Raw genomic sequence first — 14,278 nt, 5'->3', positions numbered from 1 at the left:
TAGAGTGGATACCAGGAGGATGTTTCCCCTTGTGGGAGAGACTAGAACTGGGGATCACAGTTTAAGAATAAGAGGTTTCCCTTTTAAGATGGAGATGAGGACATTTTTTCTCTCAGAGGGTGGTTAGTCTGTGGAGCTCTCTTCCCCGGAAAGCACTGGAGGCTAGGTCATTGAATTTATTCAAGGCTGCGTTAAACAGATTTTTGATAGACAAGGGAGTCATGGGTTATGGGGTGCAGACAGGAAAGTGGAGTTGCGACCACAACCAGATCAGCCATGAACTTATCAAATGGCAGAGCAGGTTGGAAGGGCCAAATGGCCTACTCCTGCTCCTAAGCCTGTGTCCTTATGTTCCTATATTCTCTCAGGTGCATGTAAAAGATCCCATGGCCACTGTTTTGAAGAAGAGCAGGGAGGTTCGCCCCGGTGTCCGAGTCGATATTCATGACTCAACAACATCACTAAAACAGATTACCCAGTCATTTATCACATTGCTGTTTGTGGGTGCTTGCTGTGCACAAATTGACTGCCGCATATCCTACATTACAACAGTGACCACATTCAGTGGGAATGTCAGCTTAGATTTTGTGAGTTATGATAGGAGCAGCAGCAACTTGAACCCCTGACTTTCTGATTCAGAGGCAAAAGTGCTACACACTGAGACACAGGTAAACATTGCTAGTTCACAGCTCTATAAATCACATCAATAACACGTTACGTTAGGTGTGGCTTTTATAATCTACATTTTACTCTGTCAACTTGAGCTCTTTCAAAACGCTGCTGCCTGTATCATAATGTGTAATAAAGTAATAAATTATATAGACAGAAAGGTCCCAAGCTCAATTCTTGGTGAGCTGATCTGAGCCAGGTTAGCGATCAGTACTATCTATGACCTATGCGTGTATGCATGTGTTTGTGCATGTGCGTATCTTTGTGTGTGTGTGTGTATGTGCTTTGTATGTGCAGGTACATATTTGTACATGTGCTTGCTGGTGCATGTGTGTGTTTGCCGTTGTGTATTTGTGCGTGTGTGTGCTTGTGGCTGTGTGCCTGTACATTTGTGCGTGTGTGTGTGCTTGTCCGTGTACATATTTGTGCATGTGTGTGCACTTGTCCGTATGCACGTTTGTGTGTGTGTTTGTGTGCATGTTTGTGCATGTGTGGTGAGAAAGGATACAATTTTGTTTAACTATTGTGCTCTCTGCAGTTAAATAGTCTGTTAATAGTCACTGTCTAAACCATTTGAGTGAGTTACTGGGCCAATTCTGGAATCCCTGGGACTATACATAGAAATATATAGCACAAAAACAGGCCATTCAGCCCATTGTGCCTGTGCTGGTGTTTATGCTCCAGGCAAGCTTCCTCCCATCCTTCTTCATCTAAGCCTTTCAGCATATCCCTCTATTCCTTTCTCCCTCTAGTACTTTTGTAGCTTCCCCTTAAATGCATCTATACTATTCACCTCAATCACTCCCTGTGGTTGTGAGTTCCACATTCTCACCACTCTCTGGGTAAAGAGGTTTCTCCTAATGTATGTATATTGCTTTTAAAAGACATTAATGTTAGACTAATGTTATAGCAACAATGTCAGCGCTAATTGGTATTGATTAATGAGGTGATAAAGGCTGGAATGCTTAACCACTTGGATGCTGTAAAGAACTGCAACAGTGGTTGAAATGTGCCAAGAATAGCTTACAGTCGACATTTTCATTAATATAACCCAACCATCATCCACAAATTCATCGGAATATTTTCACTTATGCATGGCCTTGTCAACAGTCATATGACTACCAGGATGGTAGAAGACCAACTAGAAAAAATCTTATTTTTATATAGTGCCTTTCACAACCTCAGGACAGCCCAAAGCACTTCACAGCCAATGAAGCACTTTTTTTTGAAGGATAGTCACTGTTATAATGTAGGAAACATGCAACCAATTTGTGCACAGCAAGCTCCCACAAACAGCAATGTGACAAATGACCAGATAATCTGTTTCTCTTTAGTGATGCTGGATGAGGGATAAATATTGACTGAGGACACCAGGCAGAACTCCCCTGATCTTCTTCAAAATGCTGTCAAGAAAACATTTACATTCACCTGAGAGAGCAAATGAGGCCTCAATTTAACGACTCATCCGAAAGACGAATTATAGCTATTACGGAAACGTGGTTGAGGAATGGGCAGGACTGGCAGCTCAATGTTCCGGGATACCGATCCTTCCGGCGTGACAGAGGTGGAGGTAAGAGAGGAGGGGGAGTTGCACTTTTGATTAGGGAGGACATCATGGCAGTACTCAGAGAGGATATCCCAGGGGAATGTCCAGCGAGGCCATATGGGTAGAACTTAGAAATAAGAAAGGGGTGATCACTTTGATGGGATTATACTATAGGCCCCCCAATAGTCAGAGGGAAATGGAGGAGCATATGTGTAGGGAAATCAGAGATAGTTGTAGGAATTATAGGGTTGTAATAGTAGGTGATTTTAACTTCCCTAATATTGACTGGGACTGCCTTAGTGCTAAGGGATCAGATGGGGAAGAATTTGTTAAATGTGTCCAGGATAGTTTTCTGAAGCAGTATATGGATGGCCCTACTAGAGAAGGGGCTACACTCGACCTCCTCTTAGGAAATGAGGATGGGCAGGTGGTTGATGTGTCAGTGGGGGAGCACTTTGGGACCAGTGACCATAACTCTATTAGCTTCAAGATAGTCATGGAAAAGGATAGGACTGGTCCTCAGGTTGAAGTCCTAAATTGGGGGAAGGCTAATTTCGATGGCGTCAGACAGGGACTCTCAAAAGTTGAATGGGAGAGGCTGTTTACAGGTAAAGGGACGTCTGGCAAGTGGAGGCTTCTAAAAGTGAGATAGGAAGAGTTCAGGGCCGGCATGTTCCTGTTAGATGGAAGGGCAAGGCTGGCAGGTTTAGGGAACCTTGGTTGATGAGGGATATTGAGGGTCTGGTCAGGACAAAGTAGGAGGCATATGTCAGGCACGGGCAGCTAGGATCGAGCGAGTCCCTCGAGGAGTATAGGGGATGTAGGACTACACTTAAGAAGGAAATTAGGACGGCGAAAAGGGGCCATGAGATTTCCCTGGCAGATAAGATAAAGGAGAATCCTAAAAGATTCTATAAGTATATTAAGAGTAAAAGGGTAGCTACGGAGAGTGTAGGTCCCCTTAAGGATCAGTGTGGCAATCTATGTGTGGAGCCACGGGAAATGGGCGAGGTCTTAAATGAATATTTCTCCTCCGTATTTACCGTGGAGAAGGTCATGGAAGCTAGTGAGTTCAAGGGAGGGAACACTGACATCCTGGAGCATATCAACATTACAAAGGAGGAGGTATTGGAAGCTTTGAAGCGCAATAAGGCGGATAAATCTCCAGGGCCTGACCAGGTGTATCCTAGGATGCTATGAAAGCAAGGGAGGAGATTGCTGGGGCCCTGGCAGAGATTTTTGTATCATCGTTAGCCACGGGTGAGGTACCAGAAGACTGGAGGATAGCTCATGTTGTGCCTTTATTTAAGAAGGGCAGCAGGAATAAGCCAGGGAACTACAGGCCGGTGAGCCTTACACCAGTGGTGGGAAAGTTATTGGAAGGGATTCTGAGAGACAGGATTTATATGCATCTGGAAAGGCATGGTCTGATTAGGGATAGTCAGCATGGCTTTGTGCATGGGAAATCATGTCTCACGAATTTGATTGAGTTTTTCGAGGAGGTGACCAAGAGGATTGACGAGGGCAGGGCGATGGACCGTTGTCTACATGGACTTTAGCAAGGTCTTTGACAAGGTCCTGCGTGGTAGGCTGGTCCAGAAGGTTCGAACACATGGGATCCAGGGTGAGCTAGCAAATTGGATACAAAATTGGCTTGGTGATAGGAAGCAGAGGGTGGTAGTGTAGGGTTGTTTTTCAGATTGGAGGACGGTGACCAGTGGTATGCTGTAGGGATCGGTGCTGGGCCCTCTGTCGTTTGTCATATATATTAATGACTTGGATGTGAATGTAAGGGGCATGATTAGTAAGTTTGCAGATGACACCAAAATTGGTGGTATAGTGGACAGTGAAGAAGGTTGTCTAAGGTTACAACAGGATATAGATCAACTGGGAAAGTGGGCAAGGGATTGGCAAATGGAATTTAATGCAGACAAGTGTGAAGTGATGCATTTTGGGAAGTTAAACCAGGGCAGAACATATACAGTGAATGGCAGGGCCCTGCCGATTGTTGTTGAGCAGAGAGACCTTGGGGTGCAAGTACATAGTTCCCTGAAAGTGGCAACACAGGTAGACAGGGTGGTGAAGAAGGCATATGGCATGCTTGCCTTCATTGGCCGAGGCATTGAGTACAAGAGTTGGGACGTCATGTTACAGTTGTACATAACGTTGGTTAGGCCGCATTTGGAGTACAGTGTGCAGTTCTGGTCGCTGCACTACTGGAAAGATGTGATTAAGTTACAAAGGGTGCAGAAAAGATTCACAAGGATGTTGCCTGGTTTGGAGGGCTTGAGTTATAAAGATAGATTGGATAGGTAGGGTCTGTTTTCCCTGGAGCGAAGGAGGCTGAGAGGGGACATGATAGAGGTATATAAAATTATGAGAGGCATAGATAAGGTGGATAGCCAGAGCCTGTTTCCCATGGTAGGGGTGACTAAAACTAGAGGGCATAGATTTCAGGTGAGAGGGAGGAGGTTTAAAGGGGATCAAAGGGGCAAATTTTTCACACAAAGAATAGTGGGTATCTGGAATGAACTGCCTGAGGAGGTGGTGGAGGCAGAAACAGTAGTGACATTTAAGAGGCATCTGGACAGGTACTTGAATGAGCAAGGCATAGAGGGATATGGAATTAATGCAGGCAGGTGGGATTAGTATAGATAGGCATTATGGTCAGCATGGACGCGGTGGGCCGAAGGGCCTGTTTTTATGCTGTACGACTCTGTGACTCTGACCTCCAAGAGTGCAGCACTCCCTCAGTACTGCACTGGGAGTGTCAGCCTAGATTTTGTGCTTCAAGTCTCTGGAATGGGGCTTGAATTCACAACTTTGTGACTCAGAGGTGAGAGAGTACTACCCACTGAGCCACAGCTGACACTACTTAAATGACACAAGGATGCTTTTGGAATTTCCTGCATTTTATACCAGTGGCTGCATTTCAAATGTACTTCATTAGCTGTAAAGCACTTTGGGACATCCTGAAGTCATGAAAGGCACTACAGAAATGCAAGTCTTTGCTTTTTCCTTAACAGCACTGTGAATTGATAAACAAAAAAATTGCCAGACTTTTCAATAATGACAACGCCCCTTTAAAATCATCTGCTGTGCTGTGGCCTGATTTTTCATGCATACTTTATGAGCCCCTGACTAATAATGAAACCATATAGTGCTTATTTATTGTACATGTTTTCTGTACAATTCCAGAAAAGGCTGTAACGGAGAAAATCCTTACTGTATCTTCTATATATGATACCGCTTGGTGTAAATATTTTAGCAAAGCCCATCTCAGATGGGGAGGTTGCAGCATTTTCCTGAACACTTTATGATGTACTTTGGCAGTGTCAAACTTTAATTACTCGCATTCTCTCACTGTGCTATTATTGCTGCAATGGGCTAGGCTTCACTCTGCTTTGCCAAACATTCAGAAACTCCCACTGGGCAAAAACAGTTTCTTGTTTCCATCCAGTTTGTAATCTTGCTGGTAAAGCTGCAGCTAAGGGGGTGGAGTGAGCAGGAGGGATAGCTGGACACAGTTTAGCTGTAATCTGTTCCTGTTTATCTGTACATCCCAACTTCGCCACCCTCTGTCCTCGTCACATGTTTTTCACCAGAATGTCACTTACACTGAAGGTACAGACCCCAAGCATTCCTGGCTCATTTAACACACCAGGAGAACTTATAAACACACACTGAAACTGCAATTGTTAAAGCACTACTCATAGAAACATAAGAAATAGGAGCAGGACTAGGTTATATGGCCCCTGGAGCATGTTCTGCCATTCAATAAGATCATGGCTGATCTTCTACATCAACTCCACTTTTCTGTCCTAACCCATATCCCTTGATTCCCTTAGTGTCCAAAAATCTACCGATCTTTGTCTTGAACACACTCAATGACTGAGCATTCACAGCTCTCTGGGGTAGTGAATTCCAAAGATTCACAATCCTCTGAGTGAAGACATTTCTCCTCATGTCTGTGCTAGCTCTTTGAAAAAGCTAATGATTAGTCCCACTCCACTACTCTTTCCCCATAGCCCTGCAGATGTTCTTGTTTCAAGTATTTTTTCAATTCTCTTTTGAAAGTTACTATTGAATCTGCTTCCACCGCCCTTTCAGGCAGCGCATTCTGTGTCCACTGGTTACCAACTTCCTTCATTATATTGAACACCGATGTTAAATCTTCCCTGAACTTTTTCTGCTTTAAAGAGAACAATCCCTGCTTCTCCGTAAAGCTGAAGTCCCTCATCCCTGATATCATTTGAGTAAATCTTCTCTGCACCATCTCCATGGCCTAGACATCCTTCCTGAAGTGTGGTTCCCAGAATTGGTCACAGATCAGATGCTTTCCCCAATTCTTCCTATTTTCTCTTGACAGCCACTGTAAGCTGTTCAGTCACTATGCCTTACGTGTGAATTTACATTCCCTATCTCCATAATCTTCTCCAGCATACAACACTCTGAGGTCTCTGCACTCCTCCAATTCTGACCCCAGTTTTAATTACTCCACTTCTGAAGAAGGGTCACTGACCTGAAATGTTAACTCTGCTTCTCTCTCCACAGATGCTGCCAGACCTGCTAAGTATTTCCAGCATTTCTTGTTTTTATTTCAGATTTCCAGCATCTGCAGTATTTTGCTTTTATTTTAATTACTCCACTATTGGCAACTGTGCTTTCAGCTGCCTGGGCCCTAAACCCTGGAATTCCCTCCCAAAACCTCTCTGCCTCTCTAACTCTCTATCCTCCTTTATGATGCACCTTAAAACCTACCTCTTTGACCAAGCTTTTGTTCATCTGCCCTAATATCTCCTTACCTGGCTTGCTTAAGGTCATATTTTGTTTAATAATCACTCCTGTGAAGCGTCTTGGGTTGATTTACTCTGTTAAAGATGCTATATAAATGCAACTTGCTGTTGTTGTTGAATGCTACGAGAATATACAACAATAGAGAAACTGTAGCTCAAGCGAACAAGTTAATGTGTTGTTTTCATAGAACTATTCAGTATTCAAAGGACATCATTTTGATACATCAGAGGAGAGCTGGAAGAATGATTCCTAGTTTAAAGAATGTCAGCTACTCAGATAGACTCAAGAACCATGGTCTATTTACTTTAGAGCAGCGTAGGCTTAGAGGTGACCCGATAGGATTCCATAAAATAACAAACAGGCTGGATAGTGGCCCTCTTGATAGATTATTCCACTTTAACAGACTGTGGGAGGGAAAAGCAGGGGATGTGAGTTTAAACCATTTAAGAGTAGGAATAGAGTGGATGTTGTGTGGTTCTTCTTTTCCCAGAGAATAGTGAGTCTCTGGAATGTGTGGCCGGCTGGTACGCTGGGAACTGACTGCCTTCAAGAGGGAACTGGACCAATTTCTGACTGGGACAGGGATCATATCATATAGAAGGTGAGTGTCTTTATAGAAAACACTTGGTCCATGCGATCTCCTGGACTGGTTTCGATCACCAGGAGGTCTGAGAGGAATTTTACAGAGTATGTTTTCCCCTTATTTGCCTGGGCTTTTTCTGAAGGGTTTCTGTGTTCTCTTTCCCTCTTCCAGGAGATTACATGACTGCGGGTGTTGGGGGGCTGTGTGAGCTGGTGGGGAAAGACAGGGTGGGAGAGTGGAGTGGGGGGAGGGAAGCTGTGTTTAGTCATGATACTCTGGCTATCATGTTGAGGGCCAGGTTTATTAGACCAGCCGGTCTTCTCCTGCCTGTCATATTTGTCAATCTAAAGCATCACAGGTACTCCCAACCTGGTTTGTACCTGACCTGGCAGAGTCCAAAAGGGAGGAGTCGGGGTATAGTGATCACAAGAGGGATCTGGTTTGTCATATCCCTCCTCCTGTGGGTGCTGAAGCTAACTGTAACTAACACCCCTACGACTGCACTTGTTAATTTCTGATCACCCAGCACAGATTCAGCATCAAACCTGGAACTTTCAGGTCTGCATAGCTCAGTATGACTCAATGCATTACAAGAGAGCTTGCTTAATGTGTTTAAATTCCAAATTGGAAAGTTCACTGGTACAAAAATGCAGTCCAGCTGTCTGTAACTGGGAAAGATAATAGTCACAGTATGTAGCCTGCATGGATCAAAAATGGGCCGACTGTTACATCAGTGCAAAAATAACCTGGTATTAAATTGCAGTCCATGTGGTGTAGGTACACCCACAGTGCTGTTAGGGAGGGAGTTCCAGGATTTTGACCAGCAACAGTGAAGGAACGGCAATATAGTTCCAAGTCAGGATGGTGTGTGACTTCGAGAGAACTTGGAGGTGATGGTGGTCCCATGTGTCTGCTGCCCTTGTCCTTCTAGTTGGAAGAGGTCGCGGTTTTGGAAGGTGCAGTCAAAGGAGCCTTGGCAAGTTGCTGCAATGCATCTTGTAGAGTCGTGGAGGGAGTGAATGCTTCAGATGGTCAATGGGGTGCTGGCCAAGTGGGCTGCTTTGTCTTTGATAGTGTCAAACTTCTTGAATGTTGTTGGAGCTGCATTCATCCTGGCAAGTGCAGAGTATTCCATCACACTCCTGACTTGTGCCTTGTAGATGGTGGACAGGCTTTGGAGAGTCAGTAGGTGAGTTACTCGCTGCAGAATTCCCAGCCTCTGAACTGCTCTTGTAGCCACAGTATTTATGTGGCTGGCCCAGTTCAATTTCTGGTCAGTGGTAACCACAGGATGTGAATTGTGGGGGATTCAATGGTGGTAATGCCGTTGAATGTCAAGGGGAGATGGTTAGATTCTCTCTTGTTGGAGATGGTCATTGCCTGGCACTTGCGTGGCATGAATGTTACTTGCCACTTATCAGCCCAAGCCTAAATGTTGTCCATTTCTTCATGTGGGCACGAACTGCTTCAGTATCCGAGGAGTTGCAATCATCAGCAAACATCCCCACTTCTGACCCTTTTAAAATGATTCCTCCTGCTATGTGGGCAACGCAGAGAAGGCTGGCACTTATTGGCCATCCCAAGGTTGTCCTGAGAAGGTATTGGGAAATTCCAGAATCTTGACCCAGTGGTGCTGAAGGAAAGGTTCCCAGTCATCCTAGTGAGTGACCTGGAAGGGGGAACTTAAAGGTGATGCTTTTCCCACAATATTGTGGCTCTTGACCTTCTCTTCAATAGGATAGAGGTCAAAGAGTTGGAGGTTGCTACTGAAATAAGCCTCGAGAGTTACTTCAGTGATCCTTTTGAAAGAAAGAAAGACTCCCATTTGGCTTTACAACCAATGAAGCATTTTTAAAGTGTAGTGTTACGACCAGGTGAGAAGGGGTCTAGGGGTTCCCTCTCAGCCTATGCCTGGTTTAACTGCAACAGGGTTTAATTTTAGAAACACCGTGTTTTTAGTTCCCCATCAGTGAATCCTTGTTCACTGCTCCAATTTTAAGGCAAATAAATCAGGCAGGTTTCCTTAGATTTAAACAAGAAAGGTAGAAGTTTATTAATCTTAAACTCTAATCCGGTTAACGACTACAAATATGCGACACAACCACACTAGCATGCATATGCGATAAACACACCTGCAGATAAAGACAGAAAAAGTAGAAAAGAATAAAAGGGAAAAGTCTGAGGCAATATCGGAATTATAATTACAGTCCTTTGAGTTCAAAGTGGAGTCCTTGGTTGCCGGTAAGTCCTGAAATTCATTGGGGCCCAGTGCACATTTCAACTTATTTCGATGTCGGAGTCTGTTCTCTCTTGAGGTTCTTGGGAGAAAGCGAGAGAGAGATTGCCAGGAGAGAGGCTTCCTTGTTCCAGCTTCAGTTGCAAATTCTCATCTCAATTCAAACTGTCCTGTGTCCCATTCAAAGCCTGGATCAGCTGGTCAGTCATGTGACCAGCTGGTTAAACCAGTCCTGCCTTTGTGGATTTCAAAGCTCTCGGTGGCGGTGGGTGTAGGGCTATCTCTTACCGACAAGATGTGAAACCATTGCCCAGACCAATCTATGTTAACTGAATCAGTGAGCAATTCTTTTGTCTCTCTAAGCACCATCTCTTAGTATGCAAATGTTCTTCCAGCCAAGTGCCTGGTGATCTTCAAACAAGTAATTTCTTCACTCTAGCAACAGCTTAAAATCAATGTTCATAAGGCGAAATTAATATGCCTCATTCCTGGCAGGTGGGGGTCTGCATGACAGTAGTCACAGTTGTAATGTATGAAATGTGACAGGCAATTTGTGCACAGCAAGCTCCCACAAACAGCAATGTGATAATGTGTGGATAATCTGTTTTAGTGAAGTTGGTTGAGGGATAAATATTTTCCAGGAGACCGGGGAGAACTCTCCCTGCTTTTCATTGAAATAGAGGCCATGGGATTTTTTATGTCCATCTGAGGGTGCTCGCAGGCCCTCAGTTTAATGTCTCATGCCAAAGACAGTGGGTAGCACTCTTTTACCTCAAGGTCAGAAGGTTGTGGGTTCCAGGCCCAGACTGGAGCACAAAACCAAAGCTGACACACCAGGACAGTACTGAGGGAGTGCTGCACTGTTGGAGGTGCATCTTTCGGACGAGATGTTAAACTGAGGCCCTGTCTGTCATTTCAGGTGCATGTGAAAGATCCCACAGCACTATTTTGAAGAATAGCAGGGGAGTCCTCCCCAGTGTCCCGGCCAATATTTATCCCTCAATCAACATCACTAAAACAGATGATTTGGTCATTATTGCATTGCTGTTTGAGGGAGCGAGCTGTGCACAAATATGGCTGCTGCATTTCCTACATTACAATATTGACTACACGTCAAATGGACTTCATTGGCTGTAAAGCCCTTTGGGACTTCCTGTGGTCATGGAAGGCATTTTATAAATGCAAGTCTTTCTTTTTTCTCTGACAGTGCATCACTCCCTTGGTACTGCACTGGGAATAATGGCCTAGATTTGGTGTTCAAGTCTCTGGAGTGAGAACTCGAACCCACAACTGTTTAAGGACACATTAAAGTCAGCACATTATTGTTATTGCTGATGATTGACCAAATGCAAACTTTGCCAAGCTGCACATTGTCTGGTGTTCAGGTGGTCGGGATTCAGTCGACAGCAGTGCACATGTTGCTTAATAAAGCAGCACTCCCTCAGCCCTGCTATATACTGCAGCCACAGTGTGCCAGTGGTGGAGTTGTATGCATGCGGAGAGTTTTGCTCACAAGCTGCTCGTTGTTAATGTTAGTACAGCCAAGATCAGCCCTTTACTCGCACTAAAAATATTTAAAACTCTCCAGGAGTGTTGGGCACCTTTAAATATGTGCCTTCACAGCAGGCTGGAGTTGTAGCACATCTAGTTTAAACCCCTTTACCCCCCTGCCCCACACCAGCCCCCCACCACCTCCAGCATGAGACTATGTAGCTATCTTGGGGGTGATGTCCTATTTTTCGCTTTAGTATGCTCGGAGGTTAGATAACTCTCTGGTCCCCAAGTTACCAGTGCTTCTGAAACTGAAACTGCTTTGCACAAAGTCTACTCCTTTTAATTCCAAGTTGGTTCATTCAAGCATCTGATAATTCAATTTTCTAGTTCTGAGTTTCTTGCGTAATTTACACTGCTTACATCAAATTACCGAACAATTCAATTTCTTGGTGATTTATCAGGACTAGACTACACCGAGAGTGGTGGTATAACTGCAAGCAAACAAACATCAGATGACTACTTTGTCCATGGTTTTCGATTAGCAGATTATAAAATCACTAGCCCCGCTATGAACCCGACACTGTGCAGCAGTCGCCTACAGATCATGTTGATTCTGGATCAGACAAAAGCAGATGTTTCCTCTTGATTTGCAAATAGCTCCCAGGGGTTGTGTTTTATTCCACTTTGATAATTGAGCAGCCTTTACATGGGGCATGTTTTGCATTATTGTGTCAATATTACTGTACAATTTCATTTCTTAATACAAGACATACCCTAGGAAAAGCCAAGGAATTCCCTAGCAATACTCCAGGAATACACGAGCAATACATTAGCCATACCCCAGGAATACCCTAGTTATATCTCAAGAATACAGTAGCAATACTTTAGCTATTCCACAGGACTGCCCAAGCAATACCCGAGGAATACAACAGCAATACATTATCTATACCTCAGGAATGCCCTAGCTGTTTTCCAGGAATACACTAGCTGTACCCCAGGAATAAACTATCTATGATCCCAGGAATGCACTCGCTAAACCCCAGGAATACCCTAGCAACATCCTAGGATTGCTCTAGCTATACCCAGAGATTTAAGGAGAGAATATAGGTGGGTGGAGTTGGTTTATGAAAAAGGGACATCCTGGTTTATAAAATTATGAAGGGGGTTATAGGGTAGATGGAAAGGAGATGTTTCCAGTGTGAGGAATTCAAAATGAGAAGCCATAAATATGACAGTCACTAATAAATCCAAATAGGAATTCAGGAGAAACGTCTTTACCCTGAGAGTTGGTGAGAATGGGGAACTCGCTTCCAGAGCAAGTGGTTGAGGTGAATAGTATAATTGCATTTAAGGGGAAGATAAATAAACACATGAGGAAGAAAGGAATAGAAGCATATGCTGATAGGGTGAGATGAAGAGGAGTGGGAGGAGGTTCGTGTGGCACATAAGTGCCACCATAGACCAGTTGGGCTGATTGGTCTGTTTCTATGCTGTAAAATTCTGTGTCATTTTATATCTCTATAACAACTATTTCCCTTCATCCAGTCAGCAGTCAGGAAAAAGAGCTCAGTCATCGATACCCCTTGATGAGAATCCCTTTACCAGACTTTACCAGTGAGTTTGTGATAACAAATGGTTTGACTGTAACATGTCTGTCCGAGAGATGTTTGTGTGTTGTTAAACAAGTGATCTGGATTGAAGGGAAATGTTATTCTTTCACCACCTGCACAGTGACTGAAATAGTGAAACAGCTTTACAGAAACAAATGATAAAATACTCCATCCCCTTTCTGAAATTGCTTCAACCCACAGCAAAATTATTTTGTTTTACTTCTCTTTGAAATTTATACTTTTCTGTTCAGATTCCTACGTTCCAGCTAGCTTGGGTTTCAAAGTTAACTCTCAGTTGTTGTTGAGACAAATAGTTGCTTTCTATCCAGTTTACAAGAACTCATTGTCCTGTCTTGCTCTTCAAACCACCTCTCATACAGCATAAAATCTTCTCAGCCGCTGGCAGCATGTTGTTAGTAGACAGAATACCCCAGAAACTACAGAGTGGGGGTGGGGGAGTGATGGTGCAGTGGGGTGGTGGTGTTAGGAGAAAAAACAGGCCCCATTTAACCCTGTTTACTAGCCAATATGTCATTGTTTTTTACAGAAGTGCAGGTATGTAGTATTTCCCACCCATTGCTGATGGCAGGAACTTTCCTAATCTTCCTCAAAAACTACACATGATAAGAAAAGGCACATTCTGCACAGCATTCACTGATTTGAAGATCAATGTTTTTGACCAAAATTGCTCTGCTGTCACTTCAATTCTGAGAATGAAAATGTTGCTGAATCAGACCCTGACCATCATCAGACAATCACCATGACTGCCTACTTCCAGCTCCGAAACATTGACCATCTCCACCCTGCCTCAGCTCCTCTGCTGCTGAAAACCTCTTCCACACTTCTGTTACCTCCAGGCTTGACTATTCCAATGCTCCCCTGACCAACCTCCCAGCTTGCACCCTCCCTAAACAGTCACCAATGGTGAAGCGAAAGAAACCAGGAATGCATAAGAGGCCAGAATTGGAACAGCGCAGAGATTTTAGAGGGTTGCAAGGCTGGAGTAGATTGCAGAGGGTAGGGAGGGAGTGAGGCCATGGAGGTATTTGAAAATGAAGATGAGACTTTTAAATGTGAGGCATTGCTGGATCAGGAGCCAATGTAGGTCAGCAAGCACAGGGGGTGATAGTGAATGGGACTTGGTCTGAGTCTGGATATGCACAGCAGAGTTTTAGATGAAATACTCTTCATCTGGTGAAGCATTCTTAGACCAGTCCTCACCTTGGGGGAAGATTTCCTCTGTTTGATATTTGTACTGAAATCAGTATCACCTCTTTTTAGTTTCATGTCTATGATTTTTCCTTCAGGGATCAGGTAATCGGGAGAAAATATCTCTCTGCACT

General features: G+C 44.0%; 1 protein-coding gene across 1 annotated transcript in view; it reads right to left on the bottom strand.

The window, feature by feature from the left end:
* pgm5 (phosphoglucomutase 5) overlaps positions 1-14,278 on the bottom strand; it is a 164,336-nt gene that overhangs the window by 86,337 nt on the left and 63,721 nt on the right. The gene's annotated exons all lie outside the window — the stretch shown is intronic.

The sequence above is a fragment of the Heterodontus francisci genome, chromosome 4, assembly GCF_036365525.1.
Source record: "Heterodontus francisci isolate sHetFra1 chromosome 4, sHetFra1.hap1, whole genome shotgun sequence".
Classification (NCBI taxonomy): Eukaryota; Metazoa; Chordata; class Chondrichthyes; order Heterodontiformes; family Heterodontidae; genus Heterodontus; species Heterodontus francisci.
Note: the sequence above shows the minus strand (reverse complement) of the source record. Positions and strands in the feature narration are given on the sequence as shown.